Genomic DNA, 11,476 nt, shown 5'->3' with positions numbered 1-11,476 from the left:
TGTACATCTGACACCAAAAAGAAAATGGATGTGTAATTTAATGGTAGATCCTACGACGTGATGCCCTTCACTTATCACTTCCAATCTCCTCATTTCGCCTGCGCGCGGTGGTGCTGCTAACCCTGCCTGGAGGCTGAATACTTCTCAAAGAGAGAACGTTCAGTGGAAAGGAAGGGAACAAAAGAAATGAGGTGAGAAAAACTTGTCTTGAGGCTGGCGATTTATCAGTCATAAATCATAATGTCATGAATCCAACTCAGGCGTCTTTTGAATGTAATTCGCTGATTGATTTCAGATATGACCGGCATCAGAAATAAAGCGATGATTTCATTTAGAAGCTGTAATTATTGAGGTTTCCTCGAGCTAGCCAATGTGCAGATTCAAATAATACATAGCTCTATTGAAGGAATTAGTTTTTTCTCTCTCTGTATTTCTTTTTACAAATTTTGTGACACACTTCGGACGCTCCATAAGAATCGAAGACAGCATTGAAAAGTTCTGAGTTTGCACTGGAATATAGCACGAGATGCGGCTATTAACAACGCTGACAATGTAACTTATTTTATTTTTATTTCATACATACAGACAGCGTCAAATGAAAGCACATCAACATTTTGGCCAGTTTTTACTAAATATTTTCCTTTTTCTAATGTCTGTTATTTTTATAAATGCATGGCTTGTGTTTAAGTTTTGAATGAACGTGATTTCCGCTTCAACCTTTTGGTCTTTTGTGCCCCGATTCAAGCCTTAGAATTTATGCAAAAAAAAAATGTCAAAACCCTTTCTTCAAAATTCCGCGGTTTTAAATATAATATAATCCTTAGAAACATTTTTGGTATGCAGATTTATAGCTTATTAAAATGTTGACACTGATTATAATAGAAAATCGTGGAATTGAAAAGTTTGCATAATTTTCTAATTTCCGAAATAACTTTCCAAAATGCATAATAAGCGTTAAAAATTTGTAAACAAGAAATTCACTGAGAGTAGAATAGCGGTTCTTTGATGTCGCCCCCTCTATATTCTTTCCATAATTCGGAACAACAGTTACTGAATACTGGTTAATTCCAGTACTGATCTATAAAACATTTTACACTTATAGCATACGCACTTTGCTAAATTTCAATTGGTGTGATAATGAAATATTGACCAAGTCCTATTATAATAAACAAATTCAGCGGCCACCGTAGCCGTTGTTGTGTGATCGTAGATGACTACCATTCAGGTAAAATTAAGTGGTACAAAAAATATTCTCTGATAATGTGGTTCCACAATTCCAGTCATCGAGGCATCGTAAAATGTCTGCCTTTTTCCCTTTCCTGAAGTTACTATACTTTCGAAAATGCTCGAAGGTTGTTTGATGGGTTTCTATCTCCTTCAGTTTCTTCGAGAGCCAGTGTCTCTCAGCTCAGTCCGCTGTCGTCAATCGACCTAGTCGGGAGTTCAAATAAACCGCGCTGAGAGAGATCATTATACTGAGCAAACATTGTCCCTTACGATATGGAAGTACATGAATAGGTACTCATGAGCCCAACTAGTTTGAGCACTATAAAGCTGCAGTTAGTGGTACCGTAGCCACAACTCCATAGCCGTAATCATAACCATAGCCGCAACATTACAGCACTCGTCGATTAGTCATGCAGTAACCGCAAACAGCTGATATTGAAGTAGAATTATTGATAACATTTGCATTTTGTTATAAAAACATGGATAATTTTCCACTAGGTCAATTAATTTTACATTGTTGATTTTTATCGCAAATTTTAAAACAAATGTAAAGTATTTCACAGGTCGAAAATAGATATATTCGTTATGCTGCGGTACATTACATATACTCGTTTACAGTGATGCGCATATGTTTGATCAGCACAACTGATTGCTATGGTTAAGGTTATGGCTAAGGTACAGCACCACTAATTGCTCCTTAACTTGTCACCTTTAGTTTTTGGTTGTTTGGGTTTTTTTAGAGTGAATGGTTGCCCATGCAAGTGCCCACTTAGACGAGACACACACATTTTTGCGTTGTGATAAAATTGAAAGAATAAAAGACGAAGTACAGGAAATACAGGAGAAAATATTCTAGATTATGTTTGAAGGTTGTCGGGAAAACCGAACCACGACTACTTACGATTGTGTTATCACATTGCCAACCGGCAACTTTTCTGAAAATTTCCTCATGTGTCCGGCTATGGTTTTGAAAGCGCATGTAGAAGTAAAACAATTTAATTAATTTAATAAATTTTATTTATCACTCAACTTTTATTATTTACTTTTCGTATGACAAAAAGTATAACAATCACTTATGTACGTGTAATGGTACACCATAAGTTTTGTACATCGTGTCTTCGCTCCGTTTTCCTTTCGAAGAACATACTCTACACGCCCTAGTCGGATTTTTTTTCCTAACACTAAGTATTTTTTCTTAGTATGCGGACTAAATAATTACAGCACAATATTTCCAACAGTGCCCCGTACAAAGATGCGGAAGAAAGATGATTATGAGTTTAACCGTGACCGGTCACCAACGCTTGGCCACGAAAACAAAAGTTAACTTGTGATCGGTCAGCAATGTATTATGTAACTGCTTCATACTACTAACGAAATTCATTAGGTGTGTGATGTCTAAATCCGCTATATCTATTGGTGTAGTAAAAACAGCGAGTTAAGTTGGCAAGAGCAGGACAACTGAGAAGAACGTACAACAAAGCTGCAATCATCTAATCCTCGAGACGACTGCTGCAGAAAGGACTCAACACAATACAAGGTCTCACCGCATAGATACCTAACGGACAACGTTCTGACGAAATTCGACAGCTGCGGCTTAGTTAGCCATAGAAATTCCCCCGAGCGCCTTTGATCTACCGGTGTATAGAAAGATCTCGCGACCATGCGCATTTGTGCACTTACCCAGCACTCGCTGACTTGACACGAATCCCATCTTTCCAAGAGCAGATTTTGAGGCACAATCCTCTCATTTCGTAGGGAAACTAGCTCGAGGGTTGCTTCTCTATAATTCATATAGTCAATCACTTGATGTGGTTGTTACATTCAATTTGTCAATCATTTTCAAGAAATGGATCATAACCGATTTTAAGAGAAGCAAATAGTTTCAAACACTAGTTTATTTGCGCACTTCTACTTATAAAATAAATATTTGACTGAAATTATATTTATTACAAATAAATTTTTTATAATCGTCACCCTGTACAGGCAATCTTTAGCCACTTGCAATCCATCAGCAGAATTATCACTCAGTGCATGTTTCACCTCACACAATAATTATGGCTGTAACACTCCGCGAAACAAAATGTAGCACAACAAATACGCGGTGTGAATGTGCAACATGCGTGTGCGAATATGTCACATGGCACTTGACTGCTGCAGCATTTGGCAGACGCACGGCGGCTTATTTATTTAGATTTTCACGGAAAATGCAACAAATTTTCCTCATCGCCAAATGCAAAATTAACAAGTTAATTAATACCTTTATGAGTGTTCGGACATGTTGCAGCTGTTCCAGACACATCACAGGCGCTGTCAGGCGAGCGACGTCGGCAGCAGAAGAGGCGACAGTGGCGGTGGTGGCCTAAACACAGTATCTCACCTTCGGCATGAATGCATATAATCTAAATACGGCAAGTTGCTTGATGTGGCATGATGGCGTGGCGCATAGATAGATCTTTGGATCTTAGCAGCTAATTTACCACTTACGTGTCGGGGCGCAATATCTGCGTTAATTGGCGTCCCGAGGTGCACTTGTACGCTGCAATGGTAGCGCAATAGCATATGCTCACATGTGGTAAGTTTATTAAAAACAAAATCCAAATAAAAAAGGCAAAAAAAATGTCTTAAAAATATTTTTTGGTTCAGTTTTGCACCTAGATATTTCGACCATCTATTATTTTTACGTCTTTCTGCGGTTAATGTTAGCTTTCTAGCCACATGCACTTGTGGCTAGCTCATATGTTGCACGTAAATTGCTTTTGAATATTCGAAAATTTTGAAAGGCTATTGAAAAATCTGGCGCATGGAGGCAATTTGTGGTTTTGTTAGATCGTTTGTCATTTCTAATTTTCAGTTATTTCTTACCACTGCAATATGCACGCAACGGGTGGGTTTAGGCAGCTGCGAATTTTTTTTTTTTTTAAATATGTTACTTTAAAATTCTAAAAAATATTTAATTTTTTTTCTGTTCTTTTATTTTTCTTTATTGCCCCTCCCTATAGCTACTAAAACAGTGTTTACTGCTTTGCTACTGACGACGCACGTAAATGAGTCCTTTCTATGCAAATCACCTCCAAATCGCCATTTGAAGTTCAGAACAGTGGAAAAAAAATTATCTGTGAAAAAATTCCTTGTATAAAGAACCTCTTTCTCATTCATATAATCCTTATTACTTGTAAGTATCTACATAAGTGGCGTTCGGCTGTAGTGGCCATAACTTGTTAAATCTCAGTAAACATAGAGCACAAAAAATATGTATGTATGTATGTATATAAAAACGTTAAGTGGATTGTCCGCTATATGAGAAACTACTGGAATGCTGATATTAGGAATGGCAGCTGAAGCAACAGTGGCGAGCCAAAGTTTTTCGCCATGATACAGTGGTAAAACATTTCTTAAAAATTACGATACTCTGATTTTGTACAGAATAAATGCTGGTAGACTTGCACTTTATTTACATAAATGCAGCAAAATACTCTTCCTATACTTAGGCACACCACAAGAAATATGCACCCAATAACTTCCTCCATAAAAAAATGGAGCAGACTACTCGTCTGAATGCGGCCGGGTTGGAAATCAGCTCTGGGCACGAAATTCCAAAAGGAAAGAAAATATTTTTCCTAATAGCGATTTCTATTCGTCAGTCAATGGCAAAACTCCGAGTGTTTTTCTACCTTGCAAAAGCTCCTTATATAAAACTATCCGCCATTTGGAGGCGACGTAAAACTATAGATCCCTCCATTTCTGGAATTAAATCAAGAGTACCTACTCCTCCCTTACCTCTATAAAGCTTTATGCGAGATTCAAATTGCCTTAGCAGCCTTCTTTTCTCAGCTTTTTCAAGACATGTTTCGTTTTCTCTCGCCGGAGAGAATATTAGGGGGTAATTTTAATGTAGACTTCACCTGGGCAAATATGTATATAGGATAAAAATGACAGAAACATTGAATTGATGCCGTCGCGCTAATGATATGTGGGGTACGCTCCCACTACAACAGACCTCTCCTCTTCGGCTGACTTCCACCCCGGGACCGCATTTGCTTTACATCGAGGGTGGAGCCGTGATTGTGGATAACAACCACAACAGAAACCAGGCTCTCTACCTATGACGTATGGAGGTTATACGTCGATTACCTTTATTCCATTAAGAAGTAAATGGAACTTCGAAATTGTGCAGTAATGTCGTGTGCATTACCGTCTTGTCTGCGTATGATATGGTCGTGAGTCATTAACTCAAGCGTCCGTAATTGTTCTCGGTATGCCGAACTCCTCTTGAACACTGTTAGCTTTAACATTTGTCGGGAAGTTCGGTGTGATCAGACGCGGTAGAGGGCGTTAATATCAGGTCAGTCCATAAGTTCGTGCGTTTTTAAAGGTGGTTTTAAAATTAATAAAAAAGATGTTTAAAGTATTTATTAATCAATAATATATTTTCCTTCATTATTTACAACGTTTAGGCAAATTTTTAAATTTGTTTGTCCTTGGAGCCAAAATACGCTTCGATATCCTCTTTATAGCTTCTTTTGAGGAGTAGCTCTTGTTGCTCATATGGGATTGAAGTCCACGTTAAAGGTGATAATCACAAGGCGCATTATCCGGACAGTATGGTATGACATTAGCTCCCATCCGAGCTCGTTCAGCTTGCCTAATGTTTACCTTGCGGTATGAGGTCTTGCGTTGTCGATAGTGGATTTTTTTTAAGTGCCTCATTTAGGTTCGAAAGGTTTGGTTCCAGAAGTTCATAATGAACAATACCGACCATATCCCACCAAATAGACAGGAGAATCTTCTTGGAGTGAAGGCCATCTCTAGGGGTCGGTTCTGGTGGTTCAGCTTTATCTAACCATTGGCGTTTGCAAAAAGGATTATTGTAAAAGACCCATTTTTCATCACCAGTAACGATACGATTCAAAAAACTTTCATTTTCAAGCCGTTGCAGCAGCTGAGAACACACATTCACTCTGCTGAAGGTTGGCGACGGAAAGTCTATGCGGAACCCATTTTCCCAGATTTGAGACCTTTCCCAACTAAACCAGGTGCCTGTGAACTGTTCCATGCGATGAATTTAACCTCTGTGCTATCATATCGACTGTCGAATTTGGCTCCACGAGTTCGAGCAAGGCGTCGGGTTTAAGGCTTCAGGACGACCAGCGCGCGGGGCATCCTGAACAGTGTTTATTTCTGCAGCAGCAGTTGTTGCATTTTTACCACTTTTATAAAAAAAATACAAAATATGCCTCTTATACGCGTTCGAAGATTCCATTTTATTTTTTAACAACACGTGTAGCGTGTGTAGCGTACGCAATACTTGCTTGGAAAACTTGCGTGCAGCATCCCAGCAATGTTTTGAAATGCACATACTGGCAGTTAAATTAGTCTCACTTGGCTGTCTTCCGAGGATAGTGGCTAACTCCTCACGTTTTCTTTCGAATCTTTGACAGTAGAAAAGTACGTGTCGTGCGTGTCGGATGTTTATTTCATTATAAAAAGGAAGGTATGCCGTTAATAGTGGAAAATAACATCAGGCAATTGACCAACACGACCACGCTTACAGGACAATTTTCATGAAATTTTCCATTAACGAATTGCAAAGTGGCTGCCATATGTCCTCGATAGCCTCACGAATTCCATCTTTGGGGCCTTGAATCAACCCTGAGTACGTGATCGCAAAGAAAAAAGTCACAAGGTGTTAAATCACAAAATCTCGGTGGCCAATTGTCACCACCTTTTTGAGAGGTAACACGGCCCAGAAACTTTGCCCGTAAAAGATCCCTTCACCTCAACTAGACTCCCCTCAACTTAAATATTTGGGTATGGAGTTTTACAGTCACTTGGATTTTGATATAATAAACAGAAATTTGGAAGTGGTTATAGTTATCGGACAACAAATTATAGATCTTTGCAGTTTTGAAAATATGTCATTACCATCGATACTGTTGGAGTAATTTATTTGTTATTCGTTATGATTCTATCGCTTTTTGTATTTCACTAACACACTGTATTTGACGTAGATTCGCTGATACGCGTGCACACCAATAAATATCTGCACATCTATGTGTATGTATGCAACATAATTTGCCCGCGAAATACTTGCAACTGCCAACATTTGAGTTACATCGTAAAGGATACTTCAGTGTAATTTTTTTTTTAACGCAAATAATAAAGCGTGCAGTGGAAACGGCCCCAGTTGCTAGACTATTGCTAGCGTTGATAACGCTGTGTGACACCCACATCTATATACTTATTACCACTTCACTCCCCCCCTTGCGCCCCTGCAATAGTGCGCAATTCAAATGCAATCCTTGTTCATCTCGCAAGAGGCGACAAAGTTTAAAGTAGATTAAATGCGCTAGCACGGCAGCGGTTGTGCAGGATTTGCCTTCTCATACACTTTCTCATCTCGTCGCTCTCTTTCCATTTGCGTTTTAGCTCTTAACCATACTTTTTAACATTGCTCCTGTTACATAAATCCGTACTCAATGCTCGTGTGCTCATGAAATTTATGGCCCATGTTTGAGCTTCGTGAGACCAGGAGATCGCGCAGCAGTGGATAGGATTTACGTTGTCACATCCTCCTGGCTTGAAAGGCAGGCATGTGTTATACTATGCTAAATGCATATACGTACATACATATGCGAAGATGTGCATACAAACATACATACATATATTGTAGAGTACAACTGGCTGGCATAAAAAGCGCGGTTGTGTGGTAATATTTATGAGCGCGGCATGACCTGCGAGCGTAAATGTCTGCCAACAAGCGCATTTCAAGCTACGGCGCTTTTCTTGCCTTTGGTGACATGACGTGGTCATGTACGTGTCGGCTTATTAGTGCAATTCCGCTACAGTATTAGCCCGCACGCCCTCATCCTTAAATACACTTTACTGCCACTCACAGACACGCGAACATATATATGTATGCATGTCTCTGTTTTCGAAAACATTCTTGCTTCCATATATTTTCTAAATTGGATTTGTGTTAACCGAAAAGAAATTATTTAATCCAAATCAAACACTTAAAATTAAGATTTATGCCTGAAACGTTTCGCAGTTCTAAGTGAATATGAGTAGCGAAAGCAAGGGCGTTCGACGACATCGTTCAACTTGTGAACATGGCTTCTGTCATCACAACTTATCCAATTTTTTTGGTGCAGAAAACGAAAAAAGTAGAAAGCAACAGCAATTAGTTTTCAAAATTTAGAACCAACATTATACAGTTTTATTCAGCTGAATAAACTGAACTCCAAATTTATTTTTTCCCATACTTAAATTAATCACTCAATCTTGTTTTTGAATAACTTTTTCAATAAATAACCAAAACACAATTATTTGTCTGTTCTGATACTGCGGCTGTCTAGTTCACAAGTGCAAAATATGATTGACGTCTGGCGCCATTTACAAAAAGTATAAATCCTGCGATAGAGTGATTAATTTAGCGCCACCTTGTATTTCGATTACACTACGCAACACTGAAATAAACCAGTAAGGGTGTTAAATTAGGTCTAGATAAATAATTTTATATAGTTTTTTTAGTATAACTTATATTTATAATTACATTTGTTATATATATATTTGTTATATATATATTATGTAATTTAACAAAAGTGTTTATTAACACTCTGCTCTCTAGTAATTGTCTTAAAATGCTAGATCGACAGACAGGTTAGATGTCTGTTGATATTGGATCTTCCTAGATGGGATTCGACCTTATTTAATAAAGAGGGTGTGATGGGATTAAATATATATAGGGTTTTTTTTTATTCAAGGCTCAAGTTTATCACGCAATTACAGTACTCCCATATGAGGAAAAGCTCTGATGCAGAAAACATACGCGAAGAAGGCGGAAATAGTTTTAAGAATAAGTGCCTTTTTAGACTAAGACCCTGTCTAACATCGTTTTCAGTAATATTAATAAAAACACAAACGATTTTTACTGTTAGTTTTGCAGCAACAATATCATGAGCTGAAAGTGCACGAATAAATGTTTTGCAGCATTTTGCCACATGTGGTTGCTTTTCCCAGTGTGAGTTGAAGTAATGGGAGTTTTGTTTGCGGCAATTCATTAGGTATGTAGCATTCTTGCAGTGACCCAAAAGAAATATATTGTTACAGGAAATATTTAGTGCAAAGCGAAAATTTTTTACGTACTTCGCAGAGTGTACGAATAAATTGTGTGACCACTATATGTATCTGAAAGAACGTCGATCAAAGAAATAATAAAAAAGAAAGCACAATTCGAGGCAACATTGTAAATCTTATGCTACAATCGAAGATGGTGTGGGACAAGTTGAAAGAATGGTCCGCGAATGCGCTACAAGATTTGCGGGAAAAGTAAAGAAAGTCAGAAACACATATGAAAAATTATACTGGCCCTGCGACGCAATGCTTAAACAGCGGTACCGCAGTGAAAAATTAAAGCTATAGAGGCTGGAGTTAAGGGTTTATTATGTAGGCGCGCTGTTTCACAAGTCCAGCTAAGTAAGATAAAGGGTGTTTTTTTTAGAGGTTAGGTTTTCAAGTTGGCACTACTTTTTTCGTAGATGGTCTTTTTGACAGCTGTCACTTGATTTATGCTCAGTTTGGTTTGCCATTTCATAATGAATAGACTTACACCTGAACAACGTTTGCAAATCGTGCAAATTTATTACGAAAATAATGGTTCGGTTCGCGCGACGCATCGAAGAAAATTTTGTTCAGCGATGAAGCTTACTTTTGGTTGAATGGGTATGTCAATAAGCAAAATTGTCGCATTTGGAGTGAACATAATCCACAAGCCATTGCTCAGACGCCGTTACATCCTCAAAAAGTCACTGTTTGGTGTGCTCTATGGGCAGAGGGAATCATTGGTCCATATTTCTTTAAAAATGAAGCCGGCCATAATGTTACAGTCAGTGGAAAGCGCTATAGAGCCATGATTAATGACTTTTTCGTGCCTGAATTGGACGATGTTGATGTGGACGACCTTTGGTTCCAACAAGACGACGCTACATGTCATACAGCCAACGCAACAATCGATTTATTGAAGGAAACTTTTGGTGAGCGCATTATCTCGCGCCGTGGACCTGTGGCGTGGCCTCCAAGATCGTGCGATATAACACCGCTGGACTATTTCTTGTGGGGCTATGTGAAGTCGCTTGTCTACGCAGATAAGCCCGACACGATTGACGTCTTGGAAGAGAATATTCGGCGCGTTATTGCTGACATACGGCCCCAATTGCTGCAAAAAGTGGTCGAAAATTGGGCCTCTCGGCTGGAATTTATTCGAGCTAGCCGCGGCGGCCACTTGCCTGAAATCATTTTTAAAACATAATGGCAAACCCTTATCTTTATAATATAATAAAGCTAAATTCTTGGCCATAACATTAAATTATATACGTTTTATTTCATCTTGAAAACCTAACCTCTAAAAAAAACACCCTTTACTATTGACTGTGCGTGGTCCCAAATGAGATGTATCTTTAGCGAGCAGTATGAATCATCTGAGTTGATAGTATCCATATATTCTTTATTACCAATTACAGCTTGAAGTCTACGTCGCGTGAAATCAACCGACTTTATGTGTGTTCTAGACTAATTTGGTTCCACTCTTCAAGTGTCGCCTTTTTTAAGATCAGATTTGTTATGGATGTCAAATTTTCTCATATTTGTCTTCAAAACCGACCACAAATTTTCGGTGACTTTCAAATCCGTTGATTGTGTAAGAGTTGCAACAATGTGGGGGCATTTATAAATTAAACATTTTTGTATTATTTGTGACCCAAAAATTTTAGTTTCCTTCCGAATATGTAATATTTGCTTTCATCTGAAAATAGAACACGTTCCCAAAAATCTGGATGCTTTTAACATTCGTTTGCAAAATCCATGCGTTTTTTCTGTGGATTTCGAATATGTACGGTTTTCTACATGCTACACGTCCACGATACCCATCTTTTTTAAGAATTTTACGTACAGTGTCGTCGTGCACATGCTCGCCAAAGGAATTGTAAATGTTTTTACATATTTGTGGAGCCGTAATTCGAGGATTATTTTTCACTGTTTGAAATATGGTTCGTTTTTCACGTCAGCATGCTAGGTCGGCCAGAGCGTGGCTTTGACACAATGAACCAGTTGTATTGTATGTTTGCACGACATACCGCTCAGAATAGTGACTTCTTCCTATGGTTTGCCCGATTCGTGGAAAGATTTGCTTTCATTTCTAAGTTTCAGTATGATTTTTCTCTCGCCAACACTCATTTCCTTAGTTTTGAGGGTC

This window comes from Anastrepha ludens, chromosome 2, assembly GCF_028408465.1.
Source record: "Anastrepha ludens isolate Willacy chromosome 2, idAnaLude1.1, whole genome shotgun sequence".
NCBI classification, from domain to species: Eukaryota; Metazoa; Arthropoda; class Insecta; order Diptera; family Tephritidae; genus Anastrepha; species Anastrepha ludens.
Note: the sequence above shows the minus strand (reverse complement) of the source record.